Source organism: Erpetoichthys calabaricus, chromosome 11 (genome assembly GCF_900747795.2).
Source record: "Erpetoichthys calabaricus chromosome 11, fErpCal1.3, whole genome shotgun sequence".
NCBI classification, from domain to species: Eukaryota; Metazoa; Chordata; class Cladistia; order Polypteriformes; family Polypteridae; genus Erpetoichthys; species Erpetoichthys calabaricus.
The window spans coordinates 46,554,370-46,581,234 of NC_041404.2; the positions used below are offsets into that span (position 1 = coordinate 46,554,370).

At 38.2% G+C, this 26,865-nt stretch overlaps 1 protein-coding gene across 2 annotated transcripts in view; it reads right to left on the reverse strand.

Annotated features, from left to right (window-relative positions):
* ndst1b (N-deacetylase/N-sulfotransferase (heparan glucosaminyl) 1b) overlaps positions 1 to 26,549 on the reverse strand; it is a 255,734-nt gene extending 229,185 nt beyond the window's left edge. For both annotated transcript variants that reach the window (XM_028813059.2, XM_051934207.1), the window contains exon 1: positions 26,163 to 26,549. The gene's annotated coding sequence lies outside the window, so the exon portion shown is untranslated. The remainder of the gene's footprint in view (positions 1 to 26,162) is intronic.
* Positions 26,550 to 26,865: the final 316 nt, after the last annotated feature.

Here is a 26,865-nt window from a genome sequence, read left to right on the forward strand (position 1 = left end):
CACTAGTAATCATTATTTCAAGGTGTTTGACAAATACACACACTCATTTATCTGAAACCAGTGGTGTTAAGTGCCATTACCCATTAAACTCAAGAGAGCTTAGTCAAACACCAACACACTGTATTCTAAAGCACTATCATTAGCCATTTTAAGGGTGGGACTCCACACAATCCCTTTCAAGGGTGTGTATATTTTATTGTACGCAATAGGCTAAAGAGCTATGCAAAAAAAAAAAAAAAAATCCTCAGACTGAATAATGGTACAGATATCATTAAGCCTGAAAAAGAAACATCCACATAATCTGAGAGCAGAATGTTAAGAATGAAACGCAAGGACGGTAATTTTATTGTTCTTTAATCCTTATTGTAACTGTACTCAACTGCACTCCTCTTCTTTTAAAAAAACACAAATCTGTAAAAAGATACACAGTCATTATAAAAAGTACTACGGTACTTGTAAAATTGGTGTTGGATGCCATTCATTCTTCTTGGATAACACCCTGTAGCTAGCAGTTGGGGGATTCAGATGGCATAACTGGTTACCTGGAAATGTGACAATGCAGCCATTCATGTATGTTTTCTGAGTATACTTACTCTTTTTTTAACCGATTACTCCTTCATTGAGTGTGCTCATTTAAGGGCTGCTGTTTTGTTATCTAATCCAGACTACTCTATTATTCATTAACAAACACTGATATTCTCAATTATTTAGTTTTTTAAAGTAAAATAATGGTAGACTAAACAGACTTCCCCTAATTGAGTTTTGCTACACCAGCAACCTAGCAGGTACCCACCTCTTCTATAAATAGCTGTTTTGGATCTAATAATACAAAAACAGAAAAGCCTAATATAGTGAGTAACTATTTCTGGGAGTTGGCATTTAAACCACAAATCCAAGTGGACAACTGCTTTTGGGTGTTCATAAGCTTGATTGCAAATCAGAAGCTTGACCGAAAACATTTCAAAAAACAAGCAACATACTTGTACCTTATAGGGCTATGAAATATAAAATATATGCATGGATGCCATTCTACAGAAGGAAAGGAAATACTGTAACTAGGTACACTCCAGATTCTAAAGGAAATGTGTGTATGTGTGCATAAATGATAAATCCAAAAATAGCTAAATATTGCCAGATAATACAATTGAAATAACAATTTTGTATTGATAACTGTATCAGAGGTAACCTGAAAAACTGGATTTCAATTTGGTTAAAAAGTAGGAGACAAGAGGACAGATAAGAGAAGAATGTTCCACGTGGGGTGAGCTTGTCAGTCAAGTCCCTCAGGGTTCTGTCCTTTGACAATTACTATATATATTTCCGATTTATAATAATGACATAGATCCTGATGTAACTAGTAAATTTGTTAAACTCACAGATGACACAAACACTACACAAATGGCAGATAAAATCTATTTTTGAATTATTTGGAAAAGCTTCAAAATTTAGCGAATGCTTAGAAAATGCAGTTTAAATGTAGAAAAGTGCAAAGTTCCTTCTAAGGGCAAAAGAAATCTCGATTATAACCTCAAGATGGGAGACACCGTCCTATTGGAAGCAACCTCTGGAAAACACTTAGGGGTTTATGTTGACACAATATTTTCATCATCTAAGCAATGTGCAAGCAAATAACATGTTAGATTATATAGTAAACCATGCTGAATTTAACTTGAATACATTTGGAGTAATGTGTGCAGTTATGAATATCACACTATAAGATGGACACAGCAGCACTTGAACGGTGCAGAGAGAGAACAACCAAGTGCATCCCTGAACTTGAAGGACATGTTCTACTGCAACAGACTCTGAGAATTGAACCTGTTTGGTCTGAGCAGAGGAGACTTGACAGTAGAAGTAGATAGATCTTTCAAAGAATTTCAATTTTACTGAGGCATGAGTACCACTTTCATAAAACGACTCGCCACTGTGTTCCATATTTCAGCTCAACATCACTTTGTGACTCCCAATGCTCCAGAGAACACTTCTTTTGTTATTAAGATGGGCACAATCTGCTGGATTGATTTTCAATGCTTGCTGCTCTCAGATTTTTTTTTTTTTATATATATATATATAAAAGTTTCCCATTAAGAAAGCACCATAATAGTTTTTCAACATTAGTATAGAAACCATCACTCTTCTAAACTGGACCTTCAATGACAAAGATTATTCAGACTTTCAGATTTTTCTTTAAATATATTTTTACATGATAGACGACTTAAAAGAAAAAGCAACACAAGGAATAAAGACCTAAAAACTGGCCATCTGCTACAATTTACACAAAGATAAGTGCACTGATGGCGCTTTGAATTTTTCCAGAATATGTCACTGTCGTATCAATGAATTATGCAGTTATTTTAACACGATTTTTAGTATTAAAAATAAAACTATAGGCTTGAATGTTCATTTCCATCATTTACACTTAAACTTAACCATGAACTATGTACTAAAATCAATTTTATGCATTTGTAAGACATATACATTAACTTCTTCATGACATGGGTTATTAGTTAAACACTAATGTTTCTCCATATCTTAAGTATTATAAATTTTTAATCATAAAAGAAACCACTGAACAACACACTGTCTACAGCCACTTTTGGCTAGAAGTGTCAAAACAAAGAGAAAGAATAAAACTGAGTAACGTATGATCATTATTTATTCAACGAACTAGCATAGAATATGAGAACAGTTCAACGTCTCAGTATTGAGCAGATGCATGAATACAAAAATTAAAGGTTAAGGACGCGATTATAAAATTAAAAGGTGTTTACACTTGCATATTTTGTTAAACACTTGAAAAACAGAGCAGACATGCACAAATCTAGTCTAATACAGTTGTGGATGCCTGCCATCCACAAGATGTCTTTTTAGCTGGTCTTATGTTACCCCATGTATTGTGTGGTGATAGCCATGAAAAAGTGTTAATCTCATGGATTTATTGAGAACAGACACTTTATAAAGATTCTGACAGAGAATTATCTAATGGTGACTAATGCTGGACAACACAAACTATATCAACAAGGTCCATGAAAAATCTCGCACAAGAACACTGAAGTGGTATGGCACCTTCCTTTACAAAGAGAGTGGACAACAGCAATTAATTGTTTTGATAGCAAACTTTCATACAAAAGACATAGCTCAAAGTTCTTTAATGTAATTATTTCTTTGTCATCTTGTAAAGAAAAAATGAAGTAAAATTAAATAAGAATAATAATGAATAGTATATAAAAAATAAATAATGCACACTTACATAAGACAGATATATAATTAAGAGAAGTATAGTCTTTACATGCAGAATTACTTATTTTCTCTATACTTTATTTGTCCCCAATGGGAACTAAAATTTTACACAACCTCCAAAAAAATAAATAAACAATATAATAAAAACAAACAATTAAGAACAATTACGTTCCAAATTCAACCTCCCAGCTACACATTTCTTTCACTATCTTCAAATGAGAAACTTTGTTAAACAGAAACTGCCCGATTTTCCTCATCTCGTACCCTACACCATGCTGGAAAAAATACTGCTCAATTTCGAGGAATTGGACACCATTTCCGCATTGTATAAAATTTTATTAGAGTCCCTTCCTTTTAAAGATCCAAGAGGACAATGGGAAAAAGATCTCTTAATATATCAGAAAAGGAGTGAAAGGTAGCATTGCAAAGAATTCACTTGAGCTCCATATGTGCAAAACACAGAATTATTCAACTAAAAATTATATAATCGAGCTCATCTGTCTCGCTTAAAACTGTCCAAAATGTTTCCAGGGCAAGATCCAACCTGCGAACGGTGCAACCAAGCTCCTGCCTCACTGGGTCACATGTTTTGGGCATGCACCAAATTAACATCATTTTGGACCAAAATTTTTAAATGCCTTTCAGACAGCCTTGGTGTCACAATCCCTCCTAACCCATTAATAGCTGTGTTCGGTGTTCTTCCAGACGGACTTGAAGTGGAGAAGGACAAGCAAACTGTGATTGCATTCGCTACACTTTTGGCACGCAAACTTATTTTGTTAAATTGGAAGAATCCTAACTCTCCTCTGATAAGTCAGTGGGAATCCAATGTTTTATATTATTTAAAATTGGAAAAAATCAAATTCTCAGAGGATCTGTACAGAATTTTTTTCAAAACCTGGCAGGATCTAATCAATAATATTTTAGAATAAGAAGAAATAATTATTTCCGCATTTCTTTCCCTTCTCCATTTTTTTGTATATTTCATTCCTTTCTTTTGTTTATTTTTGCCCTATTAAAAAGCCCTGAGCAATTCTCCTTTGGCCATGCTCTCCTTCTCAAGGGTGGGGTTTGATTTGTCTTCAATTCTTTTTTGTATAAATTGATCTATTTGTATGGAATGACTATAATAAAATTAATAAATAAAATTAAAAAAAAAAAAACAAACAAACAACCACCCCCAAAACACACCTAAAAACGTCTGGTTTAGGTAACAGAGAGCTGCTGCTGACAACAACAGGCTTGTAGTTAGCATTGCTTACCCCTGAAAAATAAGTTAATTTTTCAACAAGAAACAATAATTATGTATAAAAGAAACAAGCCAATACCTAAAAACCTTAACATAAATACACTGGGCAAGATAAGTCAAGTGTCCACTGCTATACTAATGCAGATTTAGTATATGCCCTTCGTGTGGTATGTTTTGAGACAATCGGCAACATGCAGCCCCGACATCCAAATCGGGAAGTAGAAGTGCGTTTCTTTACTCACTTTACTTGTATCTTTTCTGTTGCTTGCACATGAGAGGGGGGGAATGTCAGTGCTGGAAAGCACAATCAATGTGTCCCTTTTGTTACTGTAGGCTACCACAGTACTGGGCTTAATGATTTATACATTTCCCAATACAAACAACAGCTGCTTCATTATAAACAGTTCTTAGGGGGCTACCATCTTTCTTGTCCTTCTAATTGATCAAAATCATTTTGCCTTTTTGCCATGCACCTACCTTCACCACTGTGAACCTCCAGACATATCATGGCAGTTCAGTCACACAGTGCCAAATGCCTTAGTTACACTATCCGTGTCAATGACTGATGCCCGACTCACATTGTTATCACTAGATTCAACTAATGGTTCAGCTTCAGTCAGTTCCAAAACTGGCTTTACAAGTTCTCATTTGCAAGTTACTGTTATTTGGTTGGGGGCGGCACGGTGGCACAGTGGTAGCGCTGCTGCCTCGCAGTTAGGAGACCCGGGTTCGCTTCCCGGGTCCTCCCTGCGTGGAGTTTGCATGTTCTCCCCGTGTCTGCGTGGGTTTCCTCCAGGCGCTCCGGTTTCCTCCCACAGTCCAAAGACATGCAGGTTAGGTGGATTGGTGATTCTAAATTGGCCCTAGTGTGTGCTTGGTGTGTGAGTGTGTTTGTGTGTGTCCTGTAGTGGGTTGGCACCCTGCCCAGGATTGGTTCCCTGCCTTGTGCCCTGTGTTGGCTGGGATTGGCTCCAGCAGACCCCCGTGACCCTGTGTTTGGATTCAGCGGGTTGGAAAATGGATGGATGTTATTTGGTTGAAGGCTCTGATTCACTCTTGAATATTAATGAGTTAGCATAAAGTGGCAAAGCACATAGAAATATTCATGATTTTTTGTAACATTTCGTGCACTAGATGGCAGAAGAATATTTTCCCCAAGAGTTATTTGCACTTAATCTAAAACAGATTATTAAACACTATCTTGTGTCTAACTTGGGAATAACCATATTAACATAGATGTCACGCTCTGGGTTTACGGCAAGAGGGTTAAAGGAATACAGTAATCCCTCCTCCATCGCGGGGGTTGCGTTCCAGAGCCACCCGCGAAATAGGAAAATCCGCGAAGTAGAAACCATATGTTTATATGGTTATTTTTAGAATGTCATGCTTGGGTCACAGATTTGCGCAGAAACACAGGAGGTTGTAGAGAGACAGGAACGTTATTCAAACACTGCAAACAAACATTTGTCTCTTTTTCAAAAGTTTAAACTGTGCTCCATGACAAGACAGAGATGACAGTTCTGTCTCACAATTAAAAGAATGCAAACATATCTTCCTTTTCAAAGGAGTGCAAAGCAAGCAGTCAAAAAAAAAAATCAATAGGGCTTTTTGGCTTTTAAGTATTGGAAGCACCGCCGGTACAAAGCTGTTGAAGGCGGCAGCTCACACCCCCTCTGTCAGGAGCAGGAAGAGAGAGAGAGAGAGCCACAGAAAAACAAAGTCAAAAATCAATACGTGCTCTTTGAGCTTTTAAGTATGCGAAGCACCGTGCAGCATGTCCTTCAGGAAGCAGCTGCACACAGCCCCCCTGCTCACACCCCCCTACGTCAGCGCAAGAGAGAGAGAGAGAGAGAGAGAGAGAGAGAGAGAGAAAGTAAGCTGGGTAGCTTCTCAGCCATCTGCCAATAGCGTCCCTTGTATGAAATCAACTGGGCAAACCAACTGAGGAAGCATGTACCAGAAATTAAAAGACCCATTGTCCGCAGAAACCCGCGAAGCAGCGAAAAATCCGCGATATATATTTAAATATGCTTACATATAAAATCCGCGATGGAGTGAAGCCGCGAAAGGCGAAGCGCGATATAGCGAGGGATCACTGTACTCCAACAAAAAATACTTTTTTATATATTGCTAAGCCCACTCAAACTGAGGACAGGACTCTTGACCAGCAAATGAGGGGAAGAGGTGGATCCTTAATTCAAAAGTGCAATCCTATGTGAAAGGGATTGCTGTTTGTGGACTACTTTCATTTTCTGGAGTTAAACAATAAACTAATAAAAACAAGCACACATTTTGTACATTGTCAGAATACGGCCAAATGACTTGAAATGTGGACTATGCAACACAAGTAACGGGAGATTTTTCATGGACGTTGATATAGTTTGTGCTGTCCAACGTTGGTCATCATTAGATAATTCTCTGTCAGAATCTTTATAAAGTGTCTGCTCTCAACAAATACATGAAATTAACACTTTTTCGTGGCTATCACCACAAACTACATGAGGTAACATATAAAAAAAAAAATTTTGGTTGAGTATTCCTTTAAAACTTTGTATATTTTTACTATGCGAATAAGAATGTTCCAAAATAGAAACAACTTTTACATTACAATTTTTCATACTTTTTCAACTAGATCCAAATGCATACAGTATCAAATCACAAGATTTCGGACTAAAAATATAGAGACATTGATATTAATGGGGTGATAAAGATCACCATTGGCAAATCATGGCGTACCCCATGTGGAAGACCAGCTAAAATGGACATCTTGTGGATGGCAGCCAAAGATTTGTTTTTGTAAACAGGATACCAACTGTCCCCCACGGCTCCGCCCACATAGTAGTTAAACAGGACAGTGAGGAGGATCCTGCCTGGCTCCGCACTCCTGACATCATGCTTTCCCCTCCCATTGGCCCGCAGCCTTGGATTAGCAAAAATATATAGCTCCTGCAAGCGAACTATGATTCTTAGCAAGATGAGAGAAGTCGAAAAATCAACCAGAATGTTCAAGCAAACTATAGAAAAAAAACAGATCTAAATCCATTAAGTAGTTCTCTCGTGAAAAGCGAACAGACAGACAGGCATTACATTTATATATATATATATATATATATATTATATATAAAGCTAATTTTTAAGCTACTTCAACTGCAAATTAATTTAACCCATTGTAAAAATATTCTTTTAATAATTACATTTTCATGATACGATATTTACACTTCACTGACAATTTGCTTTTGCCCATTTAATGAGCTAAATAAAGGAAAAAAAATATTTTTTTTCTTTAACTAATCATCATAATATTAGGCAGTGTGTACCATCAGTTTGCAAATCACCCAGTCTAAATTATGTCAGCTGTAACATAATTTCTTGAACAAGAAAGTGTTATAAAAGCTTACCACATAAAAAGAGGAGCTTGTTGATGTTAATTTAAGTGTAAGTTAAAATTTGTTTTCATTGGCAGACTAGCCTGTAGCTTCCAAAGTGACACAGAGTGAGACTTCATTACTGCAGATGTGTTGCACTTTTAAATCAAGTGCAGTGCATCAAGAGTGACTTTTTCTACAAAAAAAAAAAGTTCATATAAACAGTGCATCATATGGCACATTTACCAACAAATGCAGCCCACATCTTGGCATCATCCAACCTCTGCAGTATGTGTACTCAGGCTAAGCATAGAACAAAATGCTCACCTCCTACTTAGCAGTGTCTAGATAAAGGTAAGTTGTGCAAGGCGGCATTCTCCATGGCCCTCATGCAGCTTGTACAGAAGCTTCCCACTTCTATCCTTGAGGCACAAGTGGATATCAATGCTCAAATCACACATTTTTTTCTCATATTTTAGGTCAGTTTACTCTCCTTAAATCGGCCAAACACTTTCTGTAAATTTGATGCTGTTTCTAAACAGAAATAACTTGAAGAAATGTAAAGTGCACTGTTATTTTTAATTTGTCAAAAGATAGTTGTTAATATTTATGAACAAATGAAAGCAGTATAGAAAATGATGCAATAAATGCTGTTTTCTGTGAACAAAGAGGCCAAACTATGCAGATCTCACAAACAAGAGTTTTCTGCCTTGCATAGCAGATACAAAATACAAGGTTGCATGTTGGCGTTTGTCAAACAAATACACACTGATGCATGACTGGGGGCTGACAACACAAAGGGAGCAAGAATACAAGTGTGGTGTGGATGGGTAAAGGATAACACAAAGCACATGTATCATAATCTTCTGTACACAGCTGGCAGCCAACACAATGTGTTCACACACAGGGATTCCCCTGCCTTTATGAAAGAAATTGTCATCAGGAAAGCATCAACTTTCGAGTACCAATGTTATGGCTGACAGATGTACATGTGTTTATGTATCACCCAGAGTTTTTTCCCCGGCTAAAGTTGGTGTCTGGCTTTAGTTTTTTGCTATTATTAAATTTATGTCATCTTTTATTATTTATTGTTTCTGGTTTTGCTTTGTCATGAACATATTTATGTAATATTGTGACATTTTAATTAATGTTTAATTGTGTTAATAGTAGTTTTAGCTGTTATCTGTCCTGTCTTCTGTATGTAATGTACTAGGAGACAGAGGCACCTGATGTGGCAGCTGGGTAAGAGATGAAGCTGTGGATGTTACAGCACTTTCTGCATTGTGTTTTACACTTTTGTTGTCCGTCTTTTGGTTTATGATTCCTTTGATATTTTCATTTGCTGGATTTGACCCTGGCTTTATTTAGTAGGTACTACTTTTGGTTTTGGATTTACTGCATTTGTGTGTTAGACGTTCTTACCATTTAAGGCAAAACATATTTTTTAGTTTATTGTGTCCGGTCTTGCCTTTCTTGTGCATTTTTTTATGCTTTAAATAAATTAAAAGAAATAAAGAAACTTTTTGTTTTTGTTTGTTTGTCCTGGTACTCAAGGTTTTTGGTTTCCCTCTCTCCATTTCAGGCCTGGGCCAGCCTGAAACCTTCTTGCAGAGTTTGGGGTGTGGCTGCCTGGGGTGTAGGCAATCCTGTGGGCCCAGACCTGAAATAAAGTCCTATTGTGTGGGTTGGGTGGTGGCCTACAATCATTTTAGTGCTTCACTTGTGGCAGGAGAAACTAAACAATATGAACCAAGGCTAATAATTTGTGTCACTATAGTCACTACAAAAGCATTGTGGCACATTCTCATATATGGCCTCTAAAGGCAGACCTGTACATTTTTCAAAGTTCAGACTAAAAGGAAAAGCTTACCACACTAGTCAAATGTTAGGTTTTAAACACATGATGAAAGAGTGTTTTGAATTATGGTGTCTTGATGCAAGACAATATGAATTCTATATCACAGCAACAATAAACATTATCATCCCTCTGTTAAGATGTTAAACAAGCCAGCGTTACCAGAACAGCAGGTAACCCAACTGGCAATTTATGTTGCGTCTCAAATGTGAAACTGCTTATTTAAAGTAACTTGATAGACAGATAGTTTGATCTTTATTTGTCCCCGGGGGAAGGTTGTATTTTAAGAGAAGCTAAACAAATAAATTAATATATTATTATAACAGAAACGCCCCTCTAAAAACACACACACCACAATGACTAAAAAAAAAAAAAAAAAAACCTTGACGTGACTTATATTATGAAAAACAACAAACCCCTTTCAAATACACACCAGAATGACTAAAAAACATCCTGACCTGGCTGTCCCACTCCCAGTGAGGCACTATACAGGTAGATTGCTGTTGGTATAAGTCACATTTCTTGACACACTTCTGCTGAATAACTTGTTTGCTGAAAGTCCTCAATGTTAGAGTGACAGAGAGAGGATGTACACTATTGTTCAGAATGGCATTCAGTTTTGTTTTCATCCTCTCCTTCAGTATTACCTCTAGAGGGTCAACAGTGCATCCAATAACTGAGCCTGCTTTTTTAATTAGCTTGTTGATTCTGTGGGTCTCACTTGAAGTGATGCTATCCAACCCAGCACACCACAGAGCAGAAATTTGCAAGTACAGAATACATAAAGGACATCACTACCCACATTAAAGCAGCATTTTCTCCTAAGAAATAGGATCTGCTCTGCCCTTTCTTATATAGTTCCCCTGTGTTATTACAAGACCAAACTAGCTTGTAAGTGTTATGGACCTCCAAGTACACCAACTTCACATCCCCTCTCTTCAGTGAAGCGTAAATCAATAGCCAGGTCCTTGGTTAATGGAATGATCCAGGAGATAGGATCAAGGTAATATAAAATGTCGCTCTGTATGCACCCACACACTTGATTTTGGCCTTACCTCCTTTTTTTTTTATATATATACACAGTCATAGACAGATGACACATTTTCATGCACAAAGGGTTACATTGTACACAACAAACAAAGAAAGTACCAATTGTGATTAACAACAGGAAACAACAAGCTGCAATATCGTTGCCACCACACTTGAGAAAAATTACTACAAATCCACCAGCTGTACACCAACTATGTTGCCGTACTGTAAAAAGACACAAATGTATGATACCCAAAAGTCTAAAATTACAAATACCGTTTACACAAGAAAACCTTTAAGAATAATTATACTCCACAACATCATAACTACATAAATACATGACTCAGGCGCCGCCGCGAGTGGCAGCCTTTCCAGCAGCTCCGTGTATGACTTTATCTTTTTACCTTTTTTCTGAATGTGAATTTCCCCTTGGGATTAATAAAGTATCTATCATACAACTCTCATATAAATATTATGGTTTAAAAATTGTTTTCTTCCCTTTTTATGTCCATGTATTAAGATATATTTTGACCTAGTAAATATCAGGGTCTTTGTTTTTTTATTAAGACTTGCAGATCCCTACTAGCTTTTCAGCTTAAAACTGTAAAACACCAACACTTATTAAATTTCAAGCAAATTAGTTTAAAGGTTAGCCATCTCTAATTCATCATGCAATGAAGAAGATACTATATACCGTTAGAAACCCCATTAAGTGGGGGGATTTTTCAACAATTAGGTTGATGGGTAAGGAAATGTCTGGTACAGGCAGAAGGAAAAAAGGTAGACAGGACAAAAACTGCAAAACAAGTTATCTGTGTGTGTGTGTGTAATTCATCTGCAAGGCTTTGTGGTTAGGAAAGGCATGATAAAAATCCTTCTGCAAGCTCCAGTAGTCACTACTAATTATACAAATGAGAACACGTCTTTGAGGATTTATTCAAATGAGTTGCATTTACGCATGTGAAAAATATGGCCAGCCAACATAAAACATTTGTTAACTTTTTATGATATAAATATCGTAAACAAGAACATGTTTAATTAAATATTGGCATTGTTCATGTGTTGTATAAAGTGCTGTGTGTGGGTGTTTACTGTGATGCATAATACAGACTGACCAAACCACAGCATTTTTGCTGTCTCACATAACTTTAAACACATACAAACATTTGCTGGAAATAATTAAGATGCAAACTTTATCAGCAGTGACAAATGATTGTAACATTTTTTGATGCTTATTGTCCGCGCAGAATTAAGACATTCTCAAACCATTGAAGGTGCTGGAATAGTTAATAACTGGTTTCACAATTAACTGATTAGCAAATTTCAGAGTAAATCAAATTAATCAATGCCATTAGTTTGATTGGCTGCTTTTTTCCCCCCATTACTGGTGGATGTAACATGTCCAAAGACCACTACAACATTTATACAGTATACTTCTAAATTTTTATACTGTATTGAGGATTTGTTCTGTTCTGTGTATTGTATTGACCCCCTTCTTTTGACACCCACTGCACGCCCACCCTAGGGGTCTCTCTTTGAACTGCCTTTCCCAAGGTTTCTTCCATTTTTCCCTACAAGGTTTTTTTTTTGGGGAGTTTATCCTTGTCTTCTTAGAGAGTCAAGGCTGGGGGGCTGTCAAGAGGCAGGGCCTGTTAAAGCCCATTGCGGCACTTCTTGTGTGATTTTGGGCAATACAAAAATAAATTGTATTGTATTGTATTATACAGTAGGCAATTCATTTAAAAGATGGTGAAATAGGCAGAGAAAAAGAATTGAGGGGGAAAAAAAAGAGATGACCCTTAATTATCCCTATTGACCCAAACCACTTCAGTACGCATATAAACGTATTCCTTCATACATAACAATGAAAACTTGCTAATCAACTAGCCCTGAAAGTATTTAAGATGTGAGAAGTATACCATTTCAGGCACAGGCAAACCATGCAAAATCTACATAGGCCATGACCAGTCAAAAAGCCACCAAAGACTAAACAATCATAATATGCACAGACACATATAACAGAACTTCAGCACTTCTCTTACCAGCAGATTAATGAACCTCTCACTTTATCTTGTTACATATCCTACAATACATACTTGTCTCACTGTACCATCTAAACAATAGTACTGATTTAAATTCAACTAGAATTGCAAAAAACATAAGTCACCAGGTAAAGCAAACTTTCAAGGGGAGATCACTTTATTATTGCAGATACAAACTTTAATCTGTTATAGTTTCTGCTCTTTCAAACATTTGTTAAGACCTATCTTCATCAATAAATAAACAAAACCATGAATTTATAAAAGATGTAAAAGATGCATACTGTAAAATAAGCATTAATGATGGATTGGTAATACAAAGGGGGTCAAACCCTGGCTCATTCTGCAAGGTGTCGGCATGTCATCCCTGTGGGTTTTCTAAACGGACTCCCTTTTTCTCACACATTCCAAAGTCATTCATGTTAGACTGAATGGTAACTGTAAATTGGATTATTATAGTATGGGTAGATATACAAGTGTGCCCAGAAATGGAACATCAATCTATCTAGGGTGAGTAACTCCAAGTTGGTTGCTGTTAGGATAGGCTCCAGCACCATGTGGCCATGTAGTGGAATAAAGATGTTCCGACAATGAATGAAAATATGCATTTACTTCATACTCTCCAATTACCCAGTCCCTATTCACGTGGACTCTGCACATTCTCCTTGGGGCCGCATGGAATTGTTCCCATAGCCACAATGACATGCAGGTTACGTTAATTGGTAATTCTAAATTAGCTCCAGTTTGAGTGTGGCTGTATGAGATGACTGGCTCCTCATCCAAGGCTACATCTTGGCTAGCGTCCAGTGCTACGGGGCAGGCTCTAAACCAATGCCGCTCGGAATTGGATTAGAACTGTTCGAGAATGTTAGATCAAAGAATAACCACCAAAGAACAGCAGCTTTTTTCCTAGAAAATAAACATGACACCATGTTATTAACATTTAACCATTAAGTCATTTATTGAAGTTAGTAGGAGAATGAATAAGTAGTAGCAGGGGAAAACGATTACCATGTTCAGTTGACTGAGCAGCTTTCCATAGAACAAGCGTATTCAGCTACCCATCAAGTGGACTAAGCCTGACACACTGCAGTTGCTAACACGATTCAATAGCAGTATAACGAATTGATGAAATATTCATTTTAATAAAAGTAAAAATCCACCATTCAAGAGCACCACATTTTTCACCAGTGTCCAGAGCAACAATCATGCCCCGACTTTGTGGTTCTCAAAGTCTGATCTCCAATCATCAGTCAAATGTCATTGTATCTTAGCACAACAATAAACCATCTCAATGAAACCCAGCCACACTGCTAATTAAATAATAAAAACCAAAAGCAGCAGCTGGCATACTTAAAAGAAAGAAACAGTCATATGACCATTAATAAAATTCTCTGACTAAAACTGACAACTAAAATGCTCAAATACCTTACTTCATTATATATATAATTCAGTTTACTCTTGTATACTGCTCTGGGTACAAGCTCAGAGCACAAAATATTTACAACTATCCCCTAGAGATTCCTCTGGGTGCTTTGGTTTCCTCCCACAGTACACAGCCATACAAGATATGTAAGCTGGATTTATCAAATTGGCTCTAAACTGTGTGTGTGTTCAACCTGCAATGCACTGGCACCCTGTCCAGAGATTGTTATTGCCTTGAGCCCAATGCTTGCTGGGATGGGCCCGACCCTGCATTGAAAATGAGAGTTAAGAAGATGAAGGGAGGGATAACAAAATGATAAAGCCACCAAAACTTAGAACTGTCTATGAAGTATATAAAATTATTTCCAATTCAACTTCATTTTAGGTGTATTGGCATATAATGGGATAAGCACACCTACTGCACTCACCATTATCTGTCAGTCTGCATGAAGAAACTCTGTTCTAAGTACTTTGCCAATATTTGTGAGAAATGGCACATGTATTCCTCAAGTAAATGTATCAGGAAACTTCAATTTTCACTGAAAAACATCAAAGAGAGCAGTAGAAATTTGTGAAATTTCAAAATCTTCTACTGGAAAGCATTTGCAAATTTTCAGACTCATCAGACTTAAAACAGAGAAGCATTCAGTGTAACTTCAAGTATAGACTAGTTTATAGTTTCAAATGGACCTTGAGAAAAATTAACTTCTATATTTTACTCACTTACTTATCCAATAGCTAGTCTGGTATGGATGGCAAACAGATCCCCAATACAAGTTAGCTGGATGCCAAAAGAGGCATGCCCACACAAGTGTCACCTGTGGTATTCCTACTCACTTCTCCTGATGATTGAGTTAAGTTAACCAGAAAAGTACAAACAGTTACTTATCTAGAAATGAATGTCAAAGGAAAAGAATTATGCAAGTACCACTCTGTATGCAAACAAATATGTACTCAGTATTTAAGCTACACTAAAATCAACCAAGGCTGCATTATGTGCACATTGTAATGAATGAACATTTCTCTGACACTGTAATTTTCTGTCAAAGCTCCAGAACTGCCCTCCTTCATGGTCCAAAGCATTAGCTTCAGACATCACAGATTTTAACTCAGTGGTACTTCTTTCAAAAATATTTTAGACATTTGAACTACACAAAATTACAGGCCCACCACTACCAGCAACTAACAAGAGGGCATCAATTAATGTCATTTTTATATTACTTAAATTAGAATCTGCCTATTTTGGCTAGGTTTAACTACATGATATTGTAAAATACTGTTAAAAAAACAATGTAGCAATTTTAGTAATTGTATTTATTGTTGTCTAGAAACACATGTAATTGCATTCTTTTAACACTGTCATTTTTATATATGACTAGAGGTTTGCACCCTGATGGAACCCAATCCAACAACTGTATCATGGCACGATGCAGAAAAAGCCCAAAAACTAAGAAATTGTATATGACATGCTAAAGACCGTCAATAATTATGGGTGTACTGTCACAACTTATATTTAGACTGAAATTTTTAGAAAACCGCGTTCATATCTCATACCATATATTAATGAGAATCACAATCTTGTGTCAAGAGTGCTTTTTGCGATCTTGTTTGAAGCAAACACCATTAAAATGGGTGAATACATTCACGCTTTACTGTTTCAAAAATTTAAGAGAGTTTTCAGAATTGACTGTTACCGACCAAAGACCAAACACTATTGCTGCCTTGCGTGGCTACACCAGGTTAAATTGTAGTGCCCACGATTTTAATACGATTCTCTCTAGTGCTTTTACACCAGCAGTGATGGAGATAGCACCAAAATTTGCACAGCTTCTAGCTAATGTAAAAAATTAAAACATACTGGACATCAATGCAAGCTTAAAAGGTCACTCAGTCTGTGGAGATAAAATGGAACTCTAATTTTGATAAACTGAATTCAGTGTTTCAGCAATTCGATGACTGGCCACATCAATAGAAAGATACAACTGTGGTCACTTTTCTGAAACTGTTCAAATATGTGAGAATGGATTTGCAACACCAATCCTGCTGCTGGCAGAAAATCCTTTCGCACAATAATGCGACACCAGGATTGCATCTGATCCAAGTAGACTACCTTCCCCTGGGAAACATGGATATTGGTTCCCTGCACCCCAAATATGTATTAAGAAGGTTAAATAATGGGTGGATGACGATGTGTGTGTTTACAGACAATATTGCTTGTATGAAACACAATAGTAAGTGAACAAAAGTCGCACTTGACTTATTCCACTCACGAGTCACCAACTGTGACATCAGGAAGGTTACATTCTTTTAATACATCTTCCCGGATCCCCCCCCCCAATCCAGGCACCATCATTTTTGAATATTATCAAACTAGGAAATTTGTGGGTCATGCTGTAAGTCCAACTAAATATCTGGGACTATAAAATAAATGCTCCAATTAACATTCATTTTTCACAGTTCAGTAAGGTCTGGTCTTTGTTAATCATTATTACTTTGATGCCAGTAAGTGAGCAAAATTCCCCAAAAAAAATAATAATAATAATAATAATTAAAAATAGACTGAATATACTTCAAACGTCACAACTAATTTTAAATTTTAATAAAAGCATTTCACACTTTCTGGGATCTTTCAGACTTTGGGATAAAAACAGAGAAGTGAATGAAAATGAAACAAGGTATCATTGATTATGAAATCCTACAGCAAAAGTATTTCCCCAGAACTAAGCTTAAGAATAACTGATCTAGATGAAGCAGGGACCCTTGTGACAACAAATAAAAATACACTAGATAAGATAACGGAATGAACAGTGTTCTGTCAGTTGAGCCATTAGAGTACATTGCAGTAGATAATTGCACATTTCAGTACAGTAAAGTACAGATTTACAAATGAATTTCCTGGAACGTCTTTCTGCTTCTCCTCATTTCAACCTGCAAATGAAAAATTTGCACCACTGATTACGACATTGGTTAGAACAAAAATGTGCTGCTGAAAAACCACTGATGTAGCTAGGAAGTGTTGCAGATGGCTTGTACAAAAAAAAATACACATTTCAAGATATTGGGACGTCTTGACAAATAGATAACTTGTCAAGCTTTACAGAACGAATGGAATCCTCAACTTTTTACATTAGATTTTTTTTGCTAATTGAGAACAAAGTGTAGCATAGTGGTTAAAGCTTTGGGCTTCAAACCCTCATGTTTTGGGTTTAAATCCTGCTACTGACATTGTGTGTCCATGAGCAAGTCAGTTGCCTGTGCTGCAACTGGAAAAACAAAAGCAATGTTACCAATCAAATGTTGTAAGAGGTATTGGATAAAGGCATCGGCCAAATAATAAGTAGTAATAATCACCTTACAACACCCTGTGATGGTCTGGCACCCTGTCCAGGGGATTGTTCCTACCTTGCACCAAATGCTTGCCTCCAGATCCCTGTGACTCTACTCAGAATTAAACTTGCTTGGACAATGGTGTGGTATGGTATGATAGGTTATACAGTAGTCCAGTGTTGTCCTATACCTGAAATTTTTTCTACAAAGGCTCTCTACGTCTTACTCCAACACAAAAGCACCAAGCAAATTAAATATGGTGTCACTAATTATGAAACAGTTTACAATAAAACTGGTTAAAATGAAAATCTGTTCCCACAGTTTTACCCCAGGGCCAAGCTTGAAAAGTACTGAAGTAGCAGAAGCAGCAAATATGGTTGCACTCATATTATCAGACTAAAGTGACTCAAATCCAATTTTTTAACTAAATGTGACACCCATCTAAGGTTTTTGGGCTGTGTGGACACAGAAAGCTGATCTTTTCAAATCAGATTTGAGTCACTTTCAGATGTGGTCCTAGATCAAATACGTATCTGATTCGTGGCCATGCAGCATGAATGACAATGGTCAGATTGTAATTCATGTGTTTCTTTGTCTGTATTCATTGGCAGAGTTCTGCCATCATCAGGCAGTACAGCAAAACAAAAATGGAGGAGAGCTACAGATATGACAACAGTCACAGTCCCACCATTGCTGGCCCACATACAGTATCTCTTGGTGCAGCAGTGTCAGCAATAGCTGCGAAAACAGCAAAAGCTAGCTGTCTGGCTTTTTTTCCCCCCACATTCTCGACCGAATCGTATACGGTGACAAATTGATTGCCATTCTCCAAAGCAAAATTCCACGCAAACACAACCTACTAGTGCGTCAATTTTGTTGGTTTTAATTCTGCATTCCATTTGAAGTGGGAAATCTGAATTTTCATCTGGAACATTTCCATATGTCAGATTTCAAACTCAGAAACTCAAGGCTAGTCTGTCCAATCAGAGTTTGTTCAACTTCAGACCATGACATCAATCCAAAATGGCAACTTTAGTGACAGCTTTAGTATTTTACTTTTTATTAGCACCTCTGTTTATCTCGGTCTCATTAAATCAGTTGTGCACACAGTACGGTCCAACTTCTATCTGTAGACATGATGCTATGGTTTTTGGAAACACAAAATACAGCTTAATGTGTTGTTATCAACTGCTATTTATTCTGACAAAGCAAGCATAACAAAGGTTTTCCAGGACGCGTCTATATTGGTTTTCTGAATGTTTTACTGGAATGCAATCAACTCAAGTGTGACATCGTTTCCAGCTCAGACATCAGAGGAAAGTGGAACACATAATACATATGAAGTTTTTTGTTGTTGGCGACACAGATGACTCCTGCACAAACATATCAGTGTGTGCACACGTGCCATTTCAGAGGACACACGCACTCACATTACAGGTCACTTGTCCTTATCAATGTCAACCGTGAAGATGGGCAAATCTGATCCGAGCTAAAAACTGGAATTGAGCAATAAGGCTTGCAATGTGAACATAGCGCAAGTAGTCTCCTGCCCATAAAAAAAAAAAAAAAAAAAATCACAAGAAAGATATTGATTTAGTGAATTATCAAGATACTACAACAAGTCTAATGCAATGAAAGGTTTCCATACATTCTTCATGCTTTAACTGTGCTTTTAGATAAAGTCACAACAGACAGTGGATATGTAAATTGATAGACACATGGATTCTAACACAAGATATCATAAATTTGGCTACATAGTATACATCGTCATAACTGTCTAGAAACACATTTCCGCCACAAAATTCTCTTCACTCAAACATAAAACAAAAAAGAAATAAACCTTCTATTCTGCGGTAATTTGTAAAGACGATGTCATAAGATGTGTCTGCAAAAGTATATTCACATTCTTACTGGCTTTAACATTTTGCGCTGTTAATTTTCTGGCTTTTAAAACTACAGCCTGTTGACAGTGGAGGCATCTCTGTAGGCCTTTCATTTGTACTTGCACTTCTTAATCAGAATGACCCACCTTTATTTAAGAATGGTTTAATTCAAACAGACATACTAGAAAGACACAATGGAGCCTTGATAAATTAGTTCTTCAAACAACTCTGGTTTGCTAAATGTCTTAGACAACCAAAACAAATAGTCTGAAATCCTCTATTTAGGCTTAGAATTTAGGCAGCCTAGGACTACTTAAACAGCCAGTTCAATAAGCCATCATGTTAAAACATGTTAATTACCTTTCTTTATATTAAAAGATTCATTTGTATGCTTCAGGCCCCCCAATGCCAAGCTGGATCACCAGGCAGTAGATCTGTCTATTCACAATGCAAAGAGGTCTCATACTTAAAATTAATAATAATAAGAAGAAGAAGTCACATTTATTGAGTGCCTTTCACAAACCCAAGGTATAGTTAAGTGAAACTGCTTGTGATTATAAGAATTAGCATAAATATTTAAACACTGACAGGTATGGCATTTATTGACTGGAATGATCCCTCCACCCCCACATATAGGTCACTGCAGAAAGAAAAAAATTCAGAAGGGAATGTTCCACTAGACTGCTCACTTCACTCAAGTGAAATCCGTACCATCCACATAAGAACCGAGGAATGGAAAGGCAAATACGAATTCAAAGCTCTACATGTTAGCCCCTGGTGAGGGTTGCCCCTGCTCTCTAAACAGAAATGCAAACTTATGCTTACCCTGGGGGCAGCAAAATCTTCTGTCTTGACAAAGGGCTCAACACTGTAACTGGCTTGCATTTTTAGAATCACAGAAGCGCTGTGCAGGGGCCTACAGCTTAACAGCAGCACACAAAAAAAAAAAAAACTTTAAAAAGCTGACATTGGAAAGAAAATAAAAAAAACACCAGTTTTACAGAGTGTGTTTCAATACAGATGCCCGCTTGATTTATGATGCCAAGCATTTGTAATCAGTGACTTGTAGCCTCTGTGTCAGGCAAGTCTTATCAGAGTCCTACTAATGAGTTACTGCAGCATACGAATATTTCAACTTGCATATCTAGATTAAGACATGTGAAACAAAGTAACTCCACCTTTCTTTTGACCTGCAATTTATCAGCACATTACTTCAGTATTTATGTTCAGACGGGGACACAGAGCTGACATTCAGCAACATCGTCACCATTTTTAACACTAATAAATCTTAGGTTCTTTTTATGTAGTCTTTACTTAAACTTCTTTTTTTATCTACTTTGTTAAGCAGTTTCAGGCAAAATGGACAATCAGAAATTAAACCTTAGCAAGGGAAAAATATACAAGACTGGCAGCACACCGATAAAGCTGCCTCCTCATATCGACCAAATCATAGTTACAATTGCTGTTTAGCATGCCATCAGTTTGGACTCATGTTAGCATGGATTTGATCCAACAACATACAAGAGTCAACCGTGACTGGTGGCTCTATACTGACAGAGTATGGCTGTGTAGATGTTAGCTGGTCTACTCTTGTCTTACGTCTTTTGATGTCATTTGTGGTTTTGTCTTCACACAATCAGTTAGTTGAAGGGATGACACAGAAAAACAGACTGATAGAAGGGTTTCACATAATTCTCCAAAGATCCAAAAAGATGGAAAATTTAAAAAAAACAGAGGTATGGAACAACCCATAAAGTACCTCTATGTAAATATCACTTTAGTGATACTGCAGGGAATTCAACTCAATTCAGTTCAGTTTTATTGTCCCATGAGGGAAATTTGGTTTGTCAGCAGGTTCTACAAAGAGACCACGGTATAGCATTAAAAATAAAGAACACGGTAATCAAATCTAAGTACAAATAAAGCATAGCAGAGTATAATACATATGGTGGAACACTGGAACATTAGACATAAAAATTAAACCAATATTTAGTCTTGAACAATGACTGATGCAAAGTGAAATCACTCTGAAGATGTTACAATGCAATACAATACAACCAACTGTACAGTGTGATATAGAATCATGTGCATTAAACTTGTATAATATTATGTAGACAAATATAGAGTAAAATGAACAGGAAATTGGATCAAGTGAACAACCTAAATAAAATGTAATTTAAAACTGAACACATGGGATCAAATGAAATAAACACATGGCATTGACAGAGAGATTGGTACAGCCTGGCCTTATGTCTCTGTTCACGTCGACCTTTACAGATCTATTGCGGGGTGTGTGTGTGTGTGTGTGTTCATTTCTCCCTCTTCATTATGCTGCATGTGCTCTGGTAGGGAAAATAGGGAGTCAGCCATCTTCACCTTTAAGTTTCTTTGAGCATGAGAGAGAGAGAGAGAGAGAGTGAGTGTGTGTGTGTGTATGCATGTACATTTAAATTAATTACATATTTCAAAAACTACTTGTGCAAAATGAGGTAAATCAATAAACGTAGACCAGTGACTAAACTGAAAACAATGGGGAAAAAAATTCCAAATTAAACAATTCCTATAGCAGTTATCATTGGACATGGGTCATTGGACACGGAAATAAGTATGGGACCAAATTCAAAAAGCCTGGTGCATTTGTTAAAAGAAACACGAAGCAACTTGTTTGTAAAAGATAGATCATTTTTTCCAGGAGGTATCATTGTACATACAGTTGGTTTCCACAGACATTAGGCTACATATTAACTTTTTTCGCATTTTGAACAGCACAGATCAGATTATGAACTTTGCAAATTTTCGACCCCATCACCAAACTTCAAAGATCAATTACACAGTTTCAACAGTATTGCAAGAACAGCAAGTAACTAAACATTTAATTTCTATCCACTAGCACAATTTCTGCATTTTTTATCTATGCGTTTCCTATAACTGATCAGAGACACGCCACTGGGATTGACTTTAGGCTCTAATTTTGCTAAATGTGGTCACGTGCTCTGCAATAGTTTTTACAGTGTGTTGGTTCCTTCTTTGCATCTGCTCCTATCATAACTATATTAAATTTGTGCATCCTGCGGAAAGTGAGGCACGACAGGAAAAAGGTAATTTTTTAAATTGATGTCCCACTGAAGCTGACCCAGTGGTAATGACAAATGCCATCTCACCTGTGGTTTCCCCTCACAGTTCAAAGTCAAGTTGCTTTTAAGATGAATGAAAGTTAAACTGGCCAAGCAGTTGTAATAGTAGCAGTACAAACATTTCTACCTGTAGTATTGACATATGTGTGCAAAGTACAGTGAAACTTTTAAGCCAGCAGCCACACCACCTGCACTTTCAGAATAGATAAACCCCACGAAGCTAAACATGTTTTAGCCCAAGCAGTGTTGGTCTGGGAGACCAGCTAGGAAATGCTTGGGTTGCTGCTGAAAGAGGTCTTGGTGAGGCCATCAGGGGGATGGATCCTAATCTCCCAGTGCAATGATGGAGACACTGTGCTGCAAAACTGGCACAGTCCTTTGGATGAAAAGAAAAAAAAAAAAAAAGTGTTGACTCTCTGCGCTTATAAAAGATGTCTGGGTATCTTTCGTAAACAGCAGGGTATACCTTGAAGTCCTGGCTAAATTGTCCATTATGGCCTAGTCAATGCCGCCCCCTAATCATCCCCCGTCTCTTATTGGCTCACACTATCTCTTGCGTTTTCACCACCTAATAGCTAATGTGTGGGGAGGCTGAGTATAGTGGCACAGGAACGACTGCCATCACAACATTCTAATGAATGCTACACACTAGTGGTGGCTAAAGCGATTCCCCATTATCTACGTAGAAATTTAACGATTATTATTTTTCAATTTTCTAAATATGGCTACACATCCAGAAATGGCCTTAACATTGTGTCAGTTTCTTGCCTTCCACCAGCTGCTATCACAACTATATTAAAATTTGCTCATCCCGCAGGAAGAGAATAATGACAGAAAAAGTTGGTTTTGTAAATTGATGTGCCATTCAAGTTGACCCAGTGGTAATGGCAAGCGCCTCACAGTTCAAAGTCATGTTGCCTTTGGGATGACTGAAGGCTGAATCTTCCAAGCTGTTAAATAATAGTACATTTTATTGTAATATGCACCTTTGTAGCAGTAGTATCATTACACGTGAAGAGTACAATGAAACTCTTACATATATGTCTGACTTACATAAAACACATTACCAGTCCGGTACCATTACACTTTCCACTGGTTACTTAAATTTAAGACTTGTTCACTAGATCTGCGTTGATACCTTAGTGCTTCCTGTTGGCTAAACAAACCATTGCTACTAGCCTTACTATCACAACTTTAAACTGAAAAGCTGACAGTTCAATCCCCATCTCCAACCTGCTGTGTGACCTTAAACAGGTCCGTTAGCCTATGTGCCACAATTGTAAAAGTATGGACTGCACCCTGAAAACACCCAGGGTTGGCGCCTGCAGTATCTCAAGCCTGCTACTTAAGTGATTGGCTCTTTATGTTCCAACATTTACACGTACGTATTTGGCCTTTACCCAAGGCGGCTTACATAATATAAATAATTATATATAAATTCCCGAGAGGGAGTGCAGTGAGTGTGTACGCCTGATGAGCCCAGAATTAGGGCGAAACACGTGTCGCATACTCTTTGCATTATGTGACAGTAAACTATTTCAACCATTCTATGATCTGCTTCTCGCAACTGAAGGAGGGCACCGTGGCGGAGGTTAGCCGACTTGCTGACCAACCACAAGCGTTACCTGGTAGATAACCACCCATACAATCAGATTGTGATTCAGACTACGAATGCCGTGAATGTAATTGCCCCGATCTACATGCTGTCAAATGAACGAACCACACGCCGTGGCGCAACGTTAGGGGCTTCGCCTCTAGCGCTGACGTCCGAGGTTCAATTCCCGAGAGGGAGTACAGTGAGTGTGTACGCCTGATGAGCCCAGAATTAGGGCGAAACACGTGTCGCATACTCTTTGCATTATTTGACAGTAAACTATTTCAACCATTCTATGATCTGCTTCTCGCAACTGAAAGAGGGCACCGTGGTGGACGTTAGCCGACTTGCTGACCAACCACAAGCGTTACCTGGTAGGTAACCACCCATACAATCAGATTGTGATTCAGACTACGAATGCTGAGAATGTAATATATATTTATATATATTTTTATTTATATATAAATTGGTTACATTTCTTTTGGTTTGCAATGGAGCACAGGCAGGTGATGTAACTTGTTCAGTTGCGGGATTTGAACCCAAAACCTCAGAGTTTGAAGCCCGGAGCCTTAATACCTACAACCACACTGCTAGCTATAATAAAACGGGTTACATTTCTTTTGTCTTTCCAACTAGAATACATGCAGGTGAAGTGGCTTCCACATGGTCACATGGTGTCAGTAGTGGGATTCAAACCCACAACCTCAATGTTCAAGTCAAAAGCCTTAACCACTATGCCAAACTGCTTGCCATATTACAATTTATGACATTTCTTTTTGTCTTTCCAAATGGAGCAGAGATAGGTGAGGCGACTTGCTCGTGGTCACACAGTGTTAACTATTGGGATTCAAACAAACAGCCTCAAGGTCTGAAGTTCAAAGCCTTGACCACTGCACCACACAGTAGATAGTTGAATATAATACTTCCAATACTGAAAAATGTAGGCACTGGAAATCAACATTTCAGACACAACTGTTTACATTCCAGAGAAACAGAGAAAAAAAATCACTAAAGTCAAACAGGCTAAACAAAGAGAGACCATTTAAAAACAAAAGCCGCTGCTTCCTAATTTGCTTCTACCGGCAACCCGATTCTTATTGATTGTTGGGAATATTAAAAAACAAGCCATAGGGAGAGGAAAATAGTTCTCCCAACAGGTGGCTTGCTCCTCGTGTTTCTCTCTGGACAAATGATCAATCGATCTCTATAGCGCCCCACAGGCAGTATATGAGCGAACCCTTAAAGAACTGCGGGGTATGTGGTGGCATTTCAGATTCAAATGTTATGTTAATCATTTATTCTTTTCTTGCCGGCCGCTCCTAAAGGGGGGGGGGGGGTCAATATCAAGCAGCCAGTCCCTCGATCGATATTTCTTTATATACATATATTTTGGATAGCATTTACACAGCGTTCTATCCAATTAAGCCGGCGCCAGAGCTGACAGATCCCCGTTTCAAGTTCACCAAACAAACGGGCACTTTTCTTGCGCTGCCATGCCCTTGTGCTCTCGTTCGTATCGGCAGCTCAAAGTAAAGGCGCACGCCGCTTTCCCAGAAATGAAAGAGCCGGGATGTCCTCCTCCAGCTCGCGGCGCCGCGCTCGGAATCCTACCGCTCACCTCTGTCTTTCTCTCTCTCTCGTGTTGTTGTCGTCGTGGCGGTGGTGGCCGCGGCGGTGGCTTTTCAACCCTCAACGTGATTTGTCACGAAGCCGTATCGCCTCCAGATGTGGGGCGGCCGCCGCACTCTAATTCCAAGCTCATGCTTTTCTCTCCTCTCTCTCTCTCTGGAAAGAATCCGTCAGGCCAAGCGGGCTGCTCTCCCCTGCGTCCCCAGTCCCCGCGCTCGAGCTCACACGCGCCGTCCCCTCTCGAGTGTTTTTGGAGCCCCGTGCACGCCGGAGCTGAGGCGGCGGCGGCGACAACAGGCGAAGGAGGGGTGGAACTGGAGGAGCGCGCGTGAGTGAGTGTTCGAATAAAACAACGACCCGGCCACGCAAAGAAGAAATCACATCGGCACTCACCGGCTCTTTCCACGTCCCTTCTTTTTTTCCTTCGGCTTCTTCCCCTTTCTTTTCTGCAGAAACCAAATCGGTGTTTACGCCTAAATGGTCGAATTCGTTTCTTTTGTGCTCGTGAGTTTTTTTGGTTTTCTTTATTTTCCTTATTTCCCCTTGAAAGATTGTGCGGTAGAGTCGCGAACACAGACTGCTACTGCTCGCTCTTTTTTCTTCCACACTGGTCAGATGGGAGAAATGTGAGCTTTCTTATTTCTGCGGCGCGGCTACAAGCAGAGAAGCGAAGAGGGGAAAAAGCACAACAGTCGCTAGAGGGCCTCGTGAGGTGCTGAGCGCTTAACCCTTTGGTGTGGGGCCGCCGCGCGGTGATCCGAGAAAAGCGCCTGCGTCCATTCAGCGAAATTCATATTGCTAAAATACATATCTATTTATATTTGGAAAAAAAAAATCCTCAATGTATAAGAGAAACTAGTTGGGGTCTTGTTCAAAAAGCGGACGCCATTATACACCAGGGTTAAAATTTAAGATTAGGTACCTTTACACTATTTTAAGATTAGGCACCTCATCTATATTTTAAGATTAGGGACCCTGGTGTACCTGGCCTTACCCCCACGAACCTTAAATTCAGGGTTTGTAGTAGGAGCAGGCTAGTCTCAGACAAACAACAGGAAGGACAATTTTAAGATTAGGCATCCGCTTTTTGAACAGG